Genomic DNA, 19,644 nt, shown 5'->3' with positions numbered 1-19,644 from the left:
GTGTTTTTTTTGGGTTTTTTTTTTTTTTTTTTTTTGCGGTACGTGGGCCTCTCACTGTTGTGGCCTCTCCCGTTGCGGAGCACAGGCTCCGGACGCGCAGGCTCAGCGGCACAGCCGCTCTGCGGCATGTGGGATCTTCCCCGACCGGGGCACGAACCCGTGTCCCCTGCATTGGCAGGCGGACTCTCAGCCACTGCGCCACCAGGGAAGCCCAGCACTGTTGGTTTTAATCACTGTCTTGTGTATTGCCCAGTCGCTTTCTGGAAACTGGGACTAGTACTGGAGTGTACATGTCACCTACAGCCTCACTAGTGTTGAGTGCCCAGAGTATTGCCAAAGCTCTTCTTAATCTGTAGTTCTGTCATTTTAACATTAAATTTGAGTTTGGTCATTGGTTATTTCCTGTAGACATTCTGGAGTCCATGAGAACAGTCAGAGTTGGGCTTTATTCATACATCATTTTGTTCTCATCAAATACTTATACACAGCTTTCCCTTCCTATTCCAGAGCAGCTTGGGTGTGGAGTGGAAATTACTGGCAACACAGTTTGGTGGAGAAAGTATGGGCCTTGGAGTCAGGTATCAAATCACAGCTCTGTGGCTAATAGCCCGATGATTTTTGATAAGCTTAACTTAAACTCTGAGTCTTGGTTTAATCATTTGTGAAGTAGGGATTTTACTGTCTTACAGAGTGGCTTTGAATGTAGAGGAAGATGCAAGGAGGGCTCTTAGTAATGCAGAAGTCATTCTTGCTCCTTGCCTCTTCTCTCCCCAGTGGGTTATTAACATACTAAGGCCATTCAGCAAGAATTGGCCACGATTTTGGTAGACTTTACTTTTAATCAGAGATAAGTTTTACTTCTCCACCACTCCGATTCTTTGTCCTTAATTTTCCAGTTGAAATCAGGGTGAATGATGGTTGTTTTTACATATCTTTTTAGTAACTTATTTTATTCCAGTTTTTTAATTGCTTAGTGGGTATAATATAAATAACATTACAACAGCAATGTCTAGCATTTTTTTGAGCAACTATAACTATGTGACAGGCAGGTAATTAAAGTACTTTGTATTTATTTATTTATTATTATTTTTTTTGTATATATTTATTTAATCATCCCAGCAGTCCTTCTTCATAGGAAACTGAGGCTGAGACAGGTCACCGAGGTTGGGAGTGTGACCCAGGCTGCACATCCTGGCAGTCTGACTCTGGAGTTGTACTTCTGCTGCCTCTGGACTGCCATCGTGGTATTGAAGGGTTTGTTCCCTTTATTCTGTATTCCTGAAGCCCATTCTAGTGTGAATGTGTATACATATGTATGTAGAAAAAAAAATCTTAGTTTTTGAAAAGGCTAGTTATTATGAAGTTAGATAGCAAATGTCAAATACAGAGCATTCATATCTATTGAATATGTTAATTCTAATCGGTAGCGTTAAGGCTTTTTCCTTACCTAGGCAGTATAATTTGACTTATCCCCCCTTGAAATTGCCACTCAGATCTGAATCCCTCTACTATGTCTCTAGAACCCTGGTTTCGTTTTGTCCTAGATTATCATAAAGTCCTCGTTATTGGGATATTCTTAAAATTTTTTATTATAAAATATATCTAACATAGAATTTACCATCTTAATCATTTTTAAGTTACAGTTCAGTGGTGTTAAATACGTTTATAACGTTGTGCAACTGTCACCACCATCCATCTTTATAACTGTTTTCATTTTGTGAAACTGAAACTCTTTACCCGTTAAACATCCTCCCCCAAGCCCCTGTCAACCACCATTCTACCTTCTCTCTCTTTGACTAACCTAAATAGTTCATATAAGGAATCAGACAGTACTTGTCTTTTTGGGACTGGCTAATGTCACTTAGCACAGTGTCCTCAAGGCTCATCCAAGTTACAGCATGTGTCAGAATTTCCTTCCTTTTTTAAGACTAACATCCCATCATATGTATATACCACATTTTGCTTATCCATTTATCTGTTGATGGATACTTGGTTTGCTTCCATGTCATTATCTGGACAGTCTTGTCAGTATAGTTCTTGTCAGTATATTCTCCTTGCTTTGGCCCGTGGTTAAAATCTCTTTTTTTTTTTTGCTTTGCTATTGCACCATCTTCTTAAGATCTACACTGGCTTTATGTTTCCAGGATCTGTCGTTCAGTCACGATGCTCTCAGCTCTGCCCCAGTGCACTTGCTGGCCCTTGGTTATAGCTTATATCTTGTAATGTTGAAGTTTACGTGTTTCGCCCATCTTCTCCGACCATGCGGGGAGCTCCTCAGGGCAGGGACTGGATTTCACTAAACTTCGCAGTGCTGGCTCCCCCTGAGTGTCTGGGCCTGGGTGATGGGTACCCAGTGACCACACCTCGCTTCTTGTTTCTTGTTTGGGTGTTCCTCAGCTGCTTTCCTCATTTCATATCTCACTTTGGACTCTTGCAGCTAAAATTAACACACATGAGCCATTGATTTGATGCTTGCCCTTTTTAAAGCCTTCCTAAGCTTTCAAAATTGCTTCCTGAAATTCTGGATCCTTCACTGATGAAATGTCTCCTGAATTAGAGGTAATTTTTACCCCAGCCTCCATTGTGCCTAAATGTGGCATCTTTCGAGGCTGCCTTCACTTTTGTCTCAGCTTATACGCCAGCTTATTGTCAACATAGGCTGTAATAGGTTTATTTAATGTAAGCGGTTTTGTAGTAGTCTCTGCTCTGCCCTATTTTATTTTGTTTTCAGTTGTTGCTTATCATGTGGTAATCACGAAAGCATTTGAATCCTTCTCAGGTGGGTAGCTGTTTTGGTCCAGCTCCTCAGGGTTGTGTCATGAGGCATTGATGAGGAGGATGGGCAGAGAAATATCTAACCCACATATGCTTTGTCTCTTAGCGGAGAGAGATTTTTTTTTTATTGTATTGCCCTTTAGAAATTTTGAAAGGGAGCTTTGATTCAGGTATAACTATCCTCCCCAAGTAAAACAAAAAGTACTGAAAAGTTGGATTCTAAAGTGAGAAAGCACTGAGAATGAATCTGTGCCAGGGAGAGCTCATTGGAAGGCTGCATTTGGGAATCTGTAGGGTTGCGTTTAAGGCGAGGTAAGGGGTGTGTGTAAAGAGTTGGCAGGGGAGGGGGGAGCTCCTTGAAAGGATTTATTAGGGCACCTGAGCAGTGGAGACCTTAAAAGTATTTGCAGAAATAATGTTAGAATCTTTAATTTTTAAATTAGAAATTTAGGAGTGGAATTTAGGAGTAAAGGGGTTGAGTACCAAGAGATTAGCTCAATAACTGCTATCTCTGAGTCAGATGTGGATGCTGCCCTTGGTGAGGTTACAGTCAGGGGGGAGCAAAGCTTTCCCCACTAGATTTTTTAAAAAAATAAATTTATTTATTTTTGGCTGTGTTGGGTCTTCATTGCTGCACACGGGCTTTCTCTAGTTGCAGCGAGCGGGGGCTACTGTTCGTTGCAGTGTGCGGGCTTCTCATTGCGGTGGTTTCTCTTGTTGCCGAGCATGGGCTCTAGGCGCACGGGCTTCAGTAGGTGTGGCACGCAGGCTCAGTAGTTGTGGCGCACGGGCTTAGTTGCTCCACGGCATGGGGGATCTTCCCGGAGCAGGACTCGAACCCGTGTCCCCTGCATTGGCAGGCAGATTCTTTACCACTGCGCCACCAGGGGAGTCCCTCCCTACTAGATTTTAATTACAGTAAGATGCTGAGTTTCATGTGATAGGATGGCAGATGTATTTCAGGCACCCAGAATAAGAATGTTTGAGTTGGGAGTCACCAGTGGTCACCATTATATTCTTCTTTTCATTATTTTCCCTCTTTGTCCCCAGAAATGACTAATCTGATTAATAGCTAAGAACTTTTGCTCAGTGTAAGATAATGGTATTAATAGTTCTTACTCATTAGGTACTTAACAATGAGCCCTGTGGAACCCAAACATTCCAGGTCAGGCCAGGGTGGAGGAACCAGCAATGGAGACAGAGAAAGAACAGTCAGAAAGGAAGAGGAAAGCCAACAGGGAGTTCCTGCCAAGATCTTACAGATGAGGAGGCTGAGACTTTGAGTGGTTAAATGACACAGCTGTCTGTGGTCACGCCCTGAGGAGTAAGTGATGGAGTCCCCCTTCTTAAACACTGCTGCTTCCCAGGTGTACAGGTGTTTCCATACCCAGTTATAATTTCACCCAGAAACAAAGAAATGTGACAGTTTAGTTTGTATAACTTTATCTTAGGTAGATGCCTAGCTCTCAGTACGTGTTTTACATTTGTGGACTGAAAAAAAATGCACAACCTAAAAGTTGAGAATTTTGATTTATTTGGCAGAGAAAACTGAGGACTTAAGCCCGGAAGACAGCCTCTCAAATAGCTCTGAGGAACTGCTCCGAAGGGTAAGAGAGGAATCAGGGTATATAGGGGTTTTTGCAACAAAAACCAGATAGTTCGAACATCAAAGGATTACTGTTAATTAAAGAAAACCAGATACCTCAAGTTAATGAATTTAGCACTTGAAGATTCAAGAGTCTGGGCTCATTGACATTATTCCTTTGGTATGCGCCTTAACCGTCTACAGCCAGTATCCTGCTTTTCTCCATCTGGAATCCCGTGCTTTTTTCCATTTCGGGGTGGCTGCAGTGGCTGCAGTGGCCGCTGGCTTGATGCCGGCAGCATCCTTTGTTTACTGATATGGCAGGCGGTGTTTTTCGTCCACACACTTTATCTTAGCCAAAAGGCTGGGAAGTGATCAGTACATGTTTTAAATATTGAAAGCTAGCGAATGGACTTTGATTAGTGGGTTTTAGTGCTTAGGGTACTCATGACCTGTGATTGGGAATCTGGTCCAACCTTGCCATTTTACCTAAGGAGAGAACGGACACCCTTGTTGTTTAGGGACTTACCCAAGACCTCACTGGAGTGGACTTCAGTCTTTTGACTCCAGGGTCAAGTTTTTTTCACTGTACATGGCCTTTGGAACGCATTTTCTTTTACAGGTAGTGTTGTAAATGGAAGTTAGGTAGAGTTGAAGTGAACACATAAGATGCTAAAAATGCCGTCGTCAGAATCACTGGTGTCACCTCCACAGGACCACATCCAGTGTCTTCATCCACCCTGACGCCCCAGCTGACCTTTTTGCTACGTTGTGAAGACTCCACTCTTCATTGGCTTTCCTCCTCCTCTTGACTCTTCTTTCTCGGTCTGCCCTGCTGGCTTCTCCGCCTTGGTCTGTCCTGGAGTGTTGGGGTTCCATAGGGTTTACCACTAGACCCTCTTTCCTCCTTCGTCTTCATCCTCTCCCTCACTGACTCACCAGGTTTTGTACTTAACTCATCTTGATGTGGATGATTCTTAACTTAATACTTCTAGTCCAGTCTTCTCCTCTGAGGTTCAGGTTCATGTGTCCGGCTACTTACTTGACCTTGACATTTGGATGTTTCACAGACACGGCAAACTTAACATGCCAAATGGACGCTCTTCCGTAGGCCCTCTGGACCTGTTCGTAGCACCCCTCTCCCCCACCCTGCTCTTCAGTTATTGCCGCCACCAACTGGGAATCATCCATGATGATAACAGTAAGAGCTGACATTTATGGAGAATTTACTATGTGCCAGGGACTTCCTTACAGGCATTGCATGAATTAACTCAATCTGTTTTGTTCTAACAGCAGTACCACGAGGTAGGTGATGGTAGTCGTAGTCGTAAGGAGAATAGATGATTTAGCTCCTAGCGCATACTAGGCACTGTTGTAAGCGTGTTGTAAATACTGACTCGTGGAATTCTCAAATCACTGAGGTAGATACTCTTACTATCCTTCGTTGACAGATAATGTCGGAAACTGAAACACAGAGAGATTCCGTTCTTCCTACCACACTCCAGGTCCCCCAGCTAGTACATGTGGAGCTGGAAGTACAGTCCGGCAGAGACTGAGCATGCGCACTGGCGCTGGTGCTGTTTCTTACGGTGATTGTCCCCATTTCACAGACGGGAGGCAGTTCCTCCGTTTCCTCTCCCACATCTGGTGTGTCAGAATTTCTGTCGATCCTGCCCCCACACCTGTCTCCAGTTGTGCTCCACTTCGTCTGTCTGGTGAGTGTTGTAGTTTAGCTACTGTGGGCTCGCCCTGGACGGCGGCCACAGCCCCTGCCTGTGCTTTCTGCTTTCTCTCTGTCCCCTGCAGGGCTGCTCCACACAGCAGCTGCTCCGGCCTGAGCCTGAAAACCAGGACGTTTCCGCCCGCTGCGGAAAGCTCGGCAGGGGCTCCCACTGTGCTCAGAAGTAGACGTGCTCTCCTTTCTGTGGCCCTCAGGGCCCCCTAGACCTTGTTTATGCTTTTGGTCTCCACTCCCCCCGCCCCAGTCTTTTTTGTGTCCTCATGTCTGTCCTTGCTGCCTCTGGGGCCTGGCACGGCATCCCCTTGGCAGGGAAGCTCCCACCCGCCGCCAGCCTTGTCCAGCCTCCGCTGCAGTCTCTCCCCAGGCCCGTCCTCCCCGCTTCTCCGGAGTTCTCCTGGGCTCGGCACGTATCACCCGTGGCCCTAACTTCCTTATCTCTGCCCTTTTGCTGCTGTTTCTCCATAAGGATGTAAGCTCCCTAAGGGCCTAGAGTGCAACAAGTGTTTGTTGAAAGAAAGAAATGCAGATTGAACTTTGGCTGCCTTAGAAAGCTGGCTTTTTCCAGGTGCAGGTGTGTCCTGAGCCCAGCAGAGCTGCCTCTCCCGGAGCCCTGTGCTGCTGTCTCGGGGGGCGCAGGCGCCAGGGTCCCGACGTCCCACCAGCTTACTCACGCACCACAGGGTCTGAACCTTGTGGCACCACTGCTGCCGAAGCCTCAGGCACTTTGTGGCCGGGGGAAGGGAGCCAGGCGGGGGCTCTCACCAGGTGAGCTGGGCCTGCCTGCGACAGACCCCCGTCCCCTCCCTGCAGCTCGGGTTCTCCCACAGCCATGACCTCTCTTCGCTCTGTCTGGGTGGCCGCTCTGTCCCTTGGCAGCTCCAGGTCACTGTCCCTGGGGATTCTTCTAGAATGACCTTAAATGTGCATGTCACTTTAGCGGCAAGTTCTTTGACTTTCTTTAGTAACTCATTCTCCCAGGATGGGGTCCAAGGAAATGTGCCTTTTGAGAATTCCTGTAGTTAAGCAAAAAGATGAAATTTGGGCTAATATTAGTAAACAGGCAGTAACTGTTAGCAAATTAATTACAGTCTTGCTTGTAGTTCTGTTGTGGAGGACAGGAAGCGATCAGCTTGTCGAAGACCCTGTAACTTCCTAAGAACTGACATCCTGTGAGAGTACGGGATGCGGTGGGCCCCGGCGGGAGGTATAGGAGTGTGCTGGCGTACGGACTCCTAGACTGGGGCACTCACCTCTTCCTGAGCAGCAGTAGTGGCTGCAATGACCTGGGGAGACCCCTCCTCTGAAGGAACAAAAACATGTTCTTAGTTGACAGTGGAAGAGTAAACACGACCCTGATTAATGACTGCTTCAGCTGTTCTCTGGTCCTGAGCTCACAATTTACACAGGTAACAGCCTTCGGGTCCCCTTCCCACAGCACTCTTTTGATTTTAATTTGGAATAACTGGGAAGTGATGGGTGTAAATCAGCACTTTCTCTGCACATGCCCCAAGGTGTTTCTGTTGTGCAGATAGGGCCTAAGCTACTAGAATCTGCAGCTGTTCTTTTGCCTGGCTCCTCTTGGTCCCGAATGCCACCTGTAACCGCCCCGCAGCCAGGCAGGGTCAGGGAAAGGAGATGGCTTCGTGGATGGTAAAGCGTGCGGGGGCAGGTGCTGGTGTGTTAGCCCCAGTCCATTGTGGGGTGCGGGACTTATGGACTCGCCTGCGTAGCAGTGATAATGCTTGACTTTACTTCGTCAGGATCATTTATTCAGAGTTCCGAACAATCCACTCACAAAGACTGTAACCTCATAGAGTGTGGACTAACGGGGAAGTTTGCAGCAGGGCCACCAGAAGAGGGGACTGGCCTGGGCCACACAGGCAGCAGCAGCTCCTCCTTCCGGTCCTCTGCTGCCGCCGTCCTGGTCTGGGGGAGCTCAGGGTGGGCTGCGTAGGGTCTTGTTTCTCCTGTCACACTAGGCTCGGTGGCTCTGACCTCTTGGTGGCCTGGAGGGTAACTTCTGGCTTTCGTGTGGAAGCAGTTGCTGTGCACGTTGAGCATTAGATCTTATACAGGACACCTCGGGATGAGTCTCAGCTGTGGAGCGTTCGCGTCAGTGATGCACATATCCTGAAACCACTCACTCCTTCCTACAGAAGTCCCCGGTGTGTGGGCACCAGAAACATCCCTCGTTTTCTTTTTCTGACAGCAGTCATCTTTGTGGGCTCTGTGGGGCATCTCAAGCTTGGCTTGAGGCAGCTCTGCTTTCTTCACTCAGAGATCATCCTTTCAGCCCCTGTCTCCTCTAATTCCTGTTAAGTCCCTCCACTTCCTTTATACTGGGGCCTTCTCAGCAAGAGGCAGAGGCAGCTGTGGGCTCCCTCCCTCTCCTGCTAAATTCATCATCACAGTTGTGGAGTGACAACTTCAAGGGATCTTAAATCTGCCGATTGTCAGTCAAGTGGACTGCACTGTATTTGTTTTAGATAAAGTTCTGGGGGAAGGGTAGAGTCTGTTTTCACAGCTCCTTTCAGACTCTTCAAGGTGTCCAGTCTTGGTGGATGGTATAGTGAATTTTATTGACAACAACTTCATAAAGAAAGAGCCAAGTCCAGCCCCTGATCTCTCCCTTCAGTTGTTTTGATATAGTACATTTTGGAGTGTTTGGAGGGGGCAATGTAGAGTAGGCTACTGGGGGTTTTTTTGGCCTCTTTTGAATGTAAAATGATCCAGCATTTCCAAAATATGTTTTTATTATTAGAACCAAAAGACGGTGTTTATGCTCATGTTGATTGAATTGATTGAAATGCTTAATTTTATTGACATGCTTAACTCTTTTATTGACATGCTTAACTCTCTCCTAGGATGTTACTTTGATAATACTTTTTGGCTGAGAAAATTTTTACATCATGGATTTAGAAGAATTGTTGCTCTGATAGGAGTGAAAATTTCTTTTGATCATTCTACCTATTTTCTTTTTTAACAGATGCCAGTAAGTATTTATTTGATCCTCATTTTTCCCCCCTTTAAACTTCTAATTGAACAAATACTTTTGGAGGGTCTGCTGGCACTATGTTAGGTGATACAGACCCAAGTCACAGTCTCTGTATTAGGGAGTCGTTAGGTGAGGTTTAGCCTTCCTTTACACAGACTCTGGGAGGGGGTGTGGTCAAGAAGACTGGGCATAGTTTTAAATAATGTAGAACAATTAATCATTGTTCAGAGTTTAAGTCTTGTGTTTGTTTTCTACCATCTAGTTGAAACTTTAAAAAGATACTGTTAAATTTACACATAAACTGCATTAGTATATATCCATGCTTTAGCTCAGGTATGATAGAAGATGTTCTTTTCCTTTCTCTGTTACAATCTAATCTTTTTTAAAGTTTATTTTTCTATTGTCTTCTTTTTAAAAATACTTAATTAATTTATTTTATTTTTGGCTGCGTCAGGTCTTAGCTACGGCACACGGGATCTTCGTTGTGGCATGTGGAATCTTTCTTTGTGGCTTGTGGGCTCTTCGTTGCAGCGCGCGGGTTTCTCTCTAGTTGTGGCGTGCGGGTTTTCTCTCTCTAGTTGTGGCACGCAGGCTCCAGAGCGCGTGGGCTCTGTAGTTGTGGCACGCGGGCTTAGTTACCCTGCGGCACATGGGATCTTAGTTCCCCAACCAGGGATCGAACCTGCGTCCCCTGCATTGGAAGGCAGGTTCTTTACCACTGGACCACCAGGGGAGTCCCTGCTATAATCTAATCTTAATGTTGTGGGAAGATAATAATACAGAGTTTGGTAGTAATATGTTTAGAAAATGCTTCCTAGCCTAAGTATATGATATTCTGTATGCATCAGTGAGGAAAGTCTTCATTTAATATATGGCTCAAACTATGGAAAAATAAGTTTCAAATGACTTCATCAGTATTTAACTTCAGATAATTATGTTAAAAAAGGGAAGAAACGAAGAATCTCCCTCTCCCAGCCCGGTCATTTGATGCTAGCGTAACTGGGACAGTGTCCCTGGCCTGTCTCCTTCCCCTGCCCCTGGGATGGTATGGGCTACCCTGTGTTCTTGCTGAGACATACAGCAAGCAGACCTCTTCGTTCTCTTCCAAAAAGTTCTCAGATGCAGCAGACAACTGTGAACACTGGATACTTGCTTGGCTTGGAATTAGCATGTGAACCTCTCTACCTAGAAAATCATTCTCCAGAACATAGGGCTGTTGCTTCAGAATGGTGTTTGAAATTAGGAGATGCCTCTGTATGAGCAGGCTGAACGTTGAGGCATTAACCATGTGGACAGCCGGGAGATGCATCACAGTAGATGAAAGGGTTTGGCTTTCTCAGTAACTGGAGAGTCAAAATAGATAATTCAGTAAGTGAGAAAATGGCATATTTTAAAAATATATTCTCTCTTCATTTCCTTTTATAGATCATCTTCAATGTTTGTTGTTGAGAGGTAGACCTTGGTGTGAATTTTAATTAGAACTGTGGTACAACATTAATCTTGTGGTAGCAAGCCCAATGTGTTATGAATGCATTTAAAAAAAGGAATGGTTATACATTATAAAATGAATAATTGAAGGCATGCCAAGTGCACGGTACTATGCTTTTATGCCATTGTATCTTTTTTTTTTGGTATTGCTTTTTTATTTTTAATTCTTTCTACTGGTCACTTATCACCTTATCCTCCCTGGTTATTTAACATTTGTTCATTTTCCTTCACCAGGAACCCATTTTCTTGGCTTCTTGGAGTAAGTGGCTGCCTGAACGTAGATTTTATTTTTACAGTGAAGATTAGTTTCTTACAGAAATTCTTCAGTGAGATTAAAAACTGCTTCACACCAAAGGAGAAAACCATGGTCAGGAAGAGTCCCTGCACAATTTGATCTCCCCCTCAAATGGCTGCCTCGGTGCCTCTGTAGCCGGGAAAGCTCTTGGCACAGTGCCTGCTGGCTGCGGGCACAGAGCTGAGAGCCCAGCTGCACAGTGGCCCTAGTCGGGTGATTTTGTATTTGAGTCCCCGAGCCATTATCAGGTTTGCAGGAGACAGTCTTACATTCTAATGCTATTTGAAAGGTGCATTCTTATCGTGCAGTACACATTTTAACCATTTAAATTGGGAGAGGGAAACACTGTCATTTGTCATCTAAGTTAGAAAGTCAGGGATGTGTTTTATTGATAGTTTCTTCACTGCTTAGCACAGAGGCTGGGGTGTAAGGTGCTCAAGTTGTCGACTGAAAAGAAATGCTCAGCCTAGAAGTTGAGAATTACGGATTATTCGGCTGATTTTCTGAGGGCTTAAGCCAGAAGACAGCCTCTCAGATTGCTCTGAGGAACTGCTCCCAAGGGTATGGGAGGAGCCGGAATATATAGGGGTTTGTGCAACAAAAGCCGAGTAGTGGGGGCTTCCCTGGTGGCGCAGTGGTTGAGAGTCCGCCTGCCGATGCAGGGGACATGGATTCGTGCCCCAGTCCGGGAAGATCCCACATGCCGCGGAGCGGCTGGGCCCATGAGCCATGGCCACTGAGCCTGCGCGTCCGGAGCCTGTGCTCCGCAACGGAAGGGGCCACAACAGTGAGAGGCCCGCATACCGCAAAACAAAAAAACAAAAAACGAGTAGTGGGAACATCAAAATACTAGTGTTAATTAAAGAAAACCAGACATCTCAAATTAATAAATTTAGCACTTTTCTATGTATGGAAAGGTGCAAGAGTCTGGGCTCATTGAAATCATTCCTTTGATATGCACCTTAGCTATCTGGGGCCAGTATCCATCCTGAGTTCCCTCAGGACTCACTGTGGGAAGGCGGGGAAAAGGGGGAGCCTGTAGTGGCTGATGGCTTGATGGCTGCAACATCCTTTGTTTGCTGATATGACAGGTGGCATTCTCAGTCCGCAGGTGTTTGTTCAGTGAACTAATAGAGGGACAGATGTATGGATAAATAAATTTAGTTGATTTTTATTCTTAAAATATTTTATTTAGGAAGAAATAGCAGATACGTTATATCTGAGAAAAAAGAGCCACTTTGCATCCTTCGTGCCCCCAAGTTTTTGGGCGAGTGGCTGGGAGGGGTATGGATGATCACACAGGGCCTGGCAGAGCTGGCTGCCTCAGCTTGGGAATGTTCTGGGAAGGATATTCAAAAAGGCAGGAGAAAGAAACGGAATTTCGTCATTAGTTTCCATGCATTTTACTGGTATCTGAGAGAGTTAATTGAGACTTTGGGCTCCCTGGGCTGAAGTCCTTGCTTTAATATCCTTATTTACAGAACCAGCCTAAATAGTGGGGTCTTTTTTTCCCATCCTGGCGTTTAATCCTTCCATCAGCTCAAAGGGATGAGGCACTGAAGTGGCAGCACTTCACAGGTGACAGAGGGAAACGGGGAGATGGAGTGTGAGCCTTAGGGCCCTTATCTTAATTTGTAACTAGTCTGATTAAGAGTCATGCATTTGTTTATGGTTTCCTTGCTGTGCAATAGCTTTTAAGTTTCATTAGGTCCCATTTGTTTATTTTTGTTTTTATTTCCATTTCTCTAGGAGGTGGGTCAAAAAGGATCTTGCTGTGGTTTGTGTCATAGAGTGTTCTGCCTATGTTTTCCTCTAAGAGTTTTATAGTGTCTGGCCTTACATTTAGGTCTTTAATCCATTTTGAGTTTATTTTTGTGTATGGTGTTAGGGAGTGTTCTAATTACATGTAGCTGTCCTGTTTTCCCAGCACCACTTATTGAAAAGGCTGTCTTTTCTCCATTGTATATTCTTGCCTCCTTTATCAAAAATAAGGTGACCGTATGTGCATGGTACCCTCAGAATGGGAGAAAATATTTGCAAATGAAGCAACGGACAAAGGATTAATCTCCAAAATTTACAAGGAGCTCACGCAGCTCAATATCAACAAAACAACCCAATCCAAATATGGGCAGAAGACCTAAATAGACATTTCTCCAAAGAAGATACACAGATTGCCAACAAACACATGAAAGGATGCTCAACATCACTAATCATTAGAGAAATGCAAATCAAAACTACAGTGAGGTATCACCTCACACCAGTCAGAATGGCCATCATCAAAAAATCTACAAACAGGGCTTCCCTCGTGGCGCAGTGGTTGAGAGTCCGCCTGCCGATGCAGGGGACATGGATTCGTGCCCCGGTGCGGGAAGATCCCACATGCCGTGGAGCAGCTAGGCCCGTGAGCCATGGCCGCTGAGCCTGCGCGTCCGGAGCCTGTGCTCCACAACGGGAGAAGCCACAACAGTGAGAGGCCCACGTACCGCAAAAAAAAAAAAAAAAATCTACAAACAATAAATGCTGGAGGGGGTGTGGAGAAAAGGGAACCCTCCTGCACTGTTGGTGAGAATGTAAGTTGATACAGCCACTATGGAGAACAGTATAGAGGTTCCTTAAAAAACTAAAAACAGAACTATCATACGACCCAGCAGTCCCACTACTGGACATATACCCTGAGAAAACCGTAATTCAAAAAGAGTCATGTACCACAGTGTTCATTGTAGCTCTGTTTACAATAGCCAGGACATGGAAGCACTAAGTGTCCATCAACAGATGAATGGATAAAGAAGATGTGGCACATATATACAATGGAATATTACTCAGCCATAAAAAGAAATGAAATTGAGTTATTTGTAGTGAGGTGGATGGACCTAGAATCTGTCATACAGAGTGAAGTAAGTGAGAAAGAGAAAAACAAATACCGTATGCTAACACATATATATGGAATTTGAAAAAAAAAAAAAGGTTCTGATGAGCCTAGGAGCAGGACAGGAATAAAGGTGCAGATGTAGAGAATGGACTTGAGGACATGGGGAGGGGGAAGGGTAAGCTGGGAGTAAGTGAGAGAGTGGCATGGACATATATACACTACCAAATGTAAAGTAGATAGCTAGTGGGAAGCAGCCACATAGCACAGCGAGATCAGCTCGGTGCTTTGTGACCACCTAGAGGGGTGGGATAGGGAGAGTGGGAGGGAGATGCAAGAGGAAGGAGGTATGGGGATATAAGTATTTGTATAGCTGATTCACTTTGTTATAAAGCAGAAACTAACACACCATTGTAAAGCAATTATACTCCAATAAAGATGTTAAAAAAAAAAGTCACGCTTTTTAGGAAGACTGGGACGGACATATTCTCTGTTCACCTCATAGCACATTTCAGTCCACAGTACCCTAGCCCTCAAAAAACTGCTGTACCTATTAAGGTTAAGTTTTTATTTGTATTTCACTATAGGAAATAATTGTAAATCCTCTTCTACATTTGTGTGAGATTGTTACAGACATTATCTTTTCCATCATCTGATGGCCATTCTGTAGTGCTTTGATATTGAAATTTTTTCAGAATACAGTAATAGGGAAAATGTTTCTTTCCTGGGTAATAGACAGTTTCCTCATTTCTGATAATAAGATTTATGTAAGCCATCCTGAGTCTCCTTCTGCCCTGGTTGCAGGCATGCTTATGGCCAAGATTTTTGTGCTCAGTGTTGACATTTTTTGTCTCCTTTTTCTTAACTTTTTTCTTTTAAAACTGTTTTAAAGGTGATAAATAATCTTATTTTGTATGCACTTTTTAATCAGGTGCTTTAAATTCTTTCTGGAGAGATTTGTGCTTTTAATAGACTCATTAAAACAATGGTGCATGTTTATTATTCATTAAGTACTTGCTTTGAGTTTACGCTTGTTGTACTCCAGCCCTCTTTTCTTGCTAACTCCAGTCGACTTTTCTTTCTTGTTTAGTCCTGGGCCAGGCTTAGTATCTCCATATTTAGGTATACTTATACTATTTTATTTAAGATCTTAAGGTTGTGGTATAAGAAGTTGAAGGAAACAGAACTGATCTGTTTCTTCTGAAAGCTTAAGCTTTTGATAAATTACTCTGAATCCCTTCTGAGAACCTGGGTGATATAAATCATTGCCCAAACCCAAGACTTATGTTCATTATCTCCAGCTGTGATTATTGCCCTTAATTGAAATGCAGTTTAAGGGAGGATTTGGATCATTATCCTTTTTCCTGCTACCCAGTGACTTCTCTTTTGTTTGAGGTGATGCTGTTTTCTGGGAAGAAGGGTTACTCCAGTGATTAGAGAACATCATAGTGGAGATTTAAATTCTGCACTTCATTTTCTCATGTTTTATTTGCGCACTTGAATTAACTGAATGAATTAGCCTATGAATTAACTGAATTTTCCCTGACACTTTTCATTCTTGTTAGTGTTACTGTAACAACGCCTGTAGGAAGCAGGTATCTGGATCCTACAGGGACACAGACGCTTTCCTTGATGAATCCCATTTCATATCAGCTTTTTCTCAGTTTTGAATTCTTTCAGCTATTTCATATACAGAATGTTATATTATGTGACAAGCTACAGAGTTGTGTGCCTGTAAGTGCTAAGATGTGGTGGTGTGACACTGGATCTTTATCCAGCTTCTTTGAGCTTCATTTTGCTAATTATGAGTATCTCCCATGTATGGTTATTACAAAAAAAAAATAATAAAAAAATCTTGAAGCAGTATGCTTGACTACATTCAGTAATAATTGAATTAAAATAATAAGCGTTTCCAAGCCCTTGGTGCTGGTCCACTTATTCCCCAGTCTTTATAACCAGATTCCTTTGTAAAGCAGCACCTTAATGTGGAATGTGACAAGGTTTGGCTTGTGCTGTGAATCTCATGATTTCACAGTAGCATAACACAACTGACAGTTTGCTTCCAATAATGGAACATCCACTTCATTTATCTCATTTCCGGTACATGGGGTTTCCTATGCCATATCTCCTACTTGAATTAACTTTATATCTGTGTGCTTGTCTTGAATTTTTTTGATAAGTTATATATACAAACGACAGAGTTATATTCCCAAATTGTCCTTTTCAACTGGTGGAAGTACCGGTAAAGATAAGCATTGTTTTCTTTTTCTTCCAGTCATCCTTCAGAACTGATTTCTGAAGCTCACATTGGTCTCCTTATCATTATGAAGTCAACGCCTGCGTTTTGTCTTGTGCCCTCCAGGTCTTTTGTGCCACACCCTGGGTCCTGCTCTTGCCCAGCCAGCCCTAGCTGCCTCTCACGTGGCCCTGCGCGTTTCCTTCGCCTGCGCTGGGCATATCCTGCTTTGACTGCTCACCTTGTTTCAGCTCCTGCTCACCTTAGGGATGATTTCTAAACCCACGTTGGAAGGTGGTAGGTGGTAGTGTGTGAACCCCTCCTGGAAGTGGAAGCTGACCAGATGTTATGGAAACCTTCCTGCTAGAAACACTTCCACTAGAAATACTGGAGAAAATAAAACAAACACCCTTTTATTATCTTTATTATAAGAAAGTGAGAAACCCACAGGTGGGGAAAAAGATAAAGAGGAGTAAACATTTCTGAGAGAGAGAGAGAGAGAGGGTCTAAAACCAGAGTGGGACATGACAGTGAGGGGACTTCTGCTGATTCTGGGAACCTAGATTTCAGGGAGACGGTTTCATCTGGACCTGTTTGAAGGGCTAGTCTGCGAGTATGCGTGGGGTGGGAACATCCATTAACAAAGGGAGGAGGTGTCTTCTTAGCTTTAAAAAAACAGTCTCTTTTGAATCTTGTTGGATTTGGGATTTGAATTTATGCCCTCTGCATGGTCTGGAAAACCCAAGATGGGAAGCTCATCTCAGTGCATCTGGGTTGGAAGTGCCCAAGGGCTTGGCAGAAGTAAACACAAATCTCCTCTGGAAGAATGCCACCCTCAACCCACTGATTAAGAGCTCTGAAATTCGGACAAACAACAAAAACTAGATGTATAAGGAAATGAGTCACCATAAGGAGAGTCACCTCGGAGCCCATTGTGATGTGCCGTTTGTTCATCCATTCATTCCTCGAATTTTTAATCTATCGGTCATTGTATACTAGGTGCGCTTCTCAGTGCCGAGGTTATAACAGCAAAACGTTCTGTGGGGAAGGGGGTATTGCTGTTGACCCGAGGCGAGGCTTTGGTACGTTTGCCCCAGAGTCCTGCCCACTTCAGGTTTCTGAGTCACTTCCAGGAAACTCTGGTGCTTTTTCATCCCCAGTTTGAAGACCTTTATTTTACAAGTGAAAAAACTGAGACCACTGTGGTTAAGTAACCTGCCCAAGGTATGAACCTCAGTTTCCTTGTCTGTAGAATGGGGATAATACCTACCTCTTGGGTGCTATCATGATGAAAGGTTAACCTACACGTCACCTGCCACAAATACGCCTGTTCTTCCTTTTCTGTGCCACTGATAGTCACACATGGTACGGACTCGGTTCTCCTGACTTTCAGGCTAAATGCTTTTTTACTACTGGTTCAACTCCATGAGATCTTAGACTGTTGAAGCCCGTACAGAGTCCCACACTTTCACGCTTAATTGTTCTCTGATTATTTCATGTTTGTGAGTTTTGTTTCCATTAGTTAGACTGTGAACTGTTTAAGGTCAGGGACCAGATCTTGTATTTTTTTTTTTTTTTTTTTTTTTTTTTTGCGGTACGCAGGCCTCTCACTGTTGTGGCCTCTCCCGTTGCAGAGCAACAGGCTCCGGACACGCAGGCTCAGCGGCCATGGCTCACGGGCCCAGCCGCTCCGTGGCATGTGGGATCTTCCCGCACCGGGTCACAAACCCGTGTCCCCGGCATCGGCAGGCGGACTCTCAACCACTGCGCCACCAGGGAAGCCCAGATCTTGTATTTTTATATTAATTTTGTATTATCTAGTCTCAGGCTGGTTACTTGGTAGAGGTTTTATAATATTTGTTTATTGTTGCTTGATTAAGCATGTAATGCCATTGTTATGAGGAAATGAAAATATTTCTGTCCAAAAAAGTTATTACGGTCATAATGTGAGAGTTTTGGCAAAGTAAGAAAATACTTTCGCTGGCCTTTATGACGTAGACATCTGTATTCTGCACTCTATCCCTGACGGATAAGATGATTCCCACCTGGCTTCCTGCTGCAGTGTCCTTTTGAGTCCAAGACTACTCATTCATTCAGGGCCAGGCACGTGTGTAAGTGCTGCTCACCAAGCTTGGACTCTCTGTGTGTTGGAAATTACTGAACACCCCACAGCCATTTCTGTGTAGTCCTAAGCACATGTTCAGGATTGGAAATGTGTCCACTTGTATGGGCACTGGGCCATCAGTCAGCTCTGGTTCCCTGCCTTCCTGCCCTGCCCTCTGCCCCAGGACATGGCCTCGATGGACAGTCGGGCGTGCTCTCTGTGTCTGCCCTGTCCATCTGTTGGCTGCGGGTCAGGCGTTCCTGCTCACCATTGGAACCAAGAAGGAATCACTTGGAAGTTATCCCTCCCGTAGAACCCAACTGAGGCTGGGCAATAGCCCGGACTCTGTTCTCGTTCAGTTGCTGGCTGCATTTCAGCAATACATTTGAGCCCCTTTTAAAAAAAATTCATTTATTTATTTATTTTTGACTGTGTTGGGTCTTCGTTGCTGCACGCAGGCTTTTTCTAGTTGTGGCGAGCGGGGTCTACTCTTCGTTGCGGTGCGCGGGCTTCTCGTTGCGGTGGCTTCTCTTGTTGCGGAGCACGGGCTCTAGGTGCGTGGGCTTCAGTAGTTGTGGCTTGTGGGCTCTAGAGTGCAGGCTCAGTAGTTGTGGCGCATGGGCTTAGTTGCTCCATGGCATGTGGGATCTTCCCGGACCAGGGGTCGAACCCGTGTCCCCTGCGTTGGCAGGTGGATTGTTGACCACTGTGCCACCAGGTTGCCTTTAATTTTTACTCCTGTACTCTCCATATCTGGTTTTGGTATCAAAGTATAATAGCCTCATAGAATTAGTTGTGGGTGTTACCACTTTTTCTCTTCTCTGGATGAGTTTATCTAATACTGCAGTGGTGTTTTCCTTGAATGTTGGTGGAACTTATCTGGAAAATATCTGGACTTAATGTTTTCTTTGTGGGATGATTTTAAACTACTGAGTCATTTTCTTTAATGTTTATGGCACAGCTTAGACTTTTATCTTTCTTCTTGAATTAGTTTGATTAAATTATGTTTCCTAGGAATTTGTTCATGTTATCAAATATTTAAGCATTCAATTGTTGATGGTATTCTTTTATCTTTTTAATCTTCACTGTATCTATAGTTCTACCCCCCTTCTCATTCCCAGTATTGTTTATTTGTGCTTCCCTTTTCTTCATCTGTCTAGCCAGAGGTTTGTGTCTTTCATTACTTTTTTGAAGGGTCAACATTTGACTTTGCTTAGCCTCTCTAATGTTATTTTTTCTCTTTTATGAATTTCTCTTCTTATCTTTATTATTTCCTTTACTGTCCTTTGGTTTATTCTGTACTTTTAAAATGAACATTTATCTTCTTAATTTGTAACACTTTTTCTTTTCTGTTATAAGCATTTAAGGAAATAAATTTCCCACAAAACACTGCTTTTTCTGTAGATGACAAGTTTTGGCATGTAGTATTTTAATTCACATTGAGTATTTTACATTTTCCATTATAATTTCTTCTTTGTTTTATAAGTTATTTAGAAATGTGTTTGTTTAAAATTTTCCAGTATATAGTTTTATGATCATATTTGTGTAATTACTTTTAG

General features: G+C 43.9%; 1 protein-coding gene across 8 annotated transcripts in view; it reads left to right on the top strand.

The window, feature by feature from the left end:
* TULP4 (TUB like protein 4) overlaps positions 1-19,644 on the top strand; it is a 224,290-nt gene that overhangs the window by 20,273 nt on the left and 184,373 nt on the right. Inside the window, exon 1 of one of the 8 annotated variants that reach the window (XM_027082391.1) lies at positions 5,910-6,075. The exons of the other annotated variants lie outside the window; for them this stretch is intronic. The gene's annotated coding sequence lies outside the window, so the exon portion shown is untranslated. Of the gene's footprint in view, positions 1-5,909; positions 6,076-19,644 lie in introns of those variants that run through there. 8 annotated transcript variants of the gene reach the window in all.

Source organism: Aethalodelphis obliquidens, unplaced genomic scaffold, assembly GCF_003676395.1.
Source record: "Aethalodelphis obliquidens isolate GAN/ISIS:26980383/991018 unplaced genomic scaffold, ASM367639v1 scaffold3, whole genome shotgun sequence".
NCBI classification, from domain to species: Eukaryota; Metazoa; Chordata; class Mammalia; order Artiodactyla; family Delphinidae; genus Aethalodelphis; species Aethalodelphis obliquidens.
The sequence above is the reverse complement of the archived record's forward strand: the minus strand, read 5'-3'. Positions and strand labels throughout refer to the sequence as shown.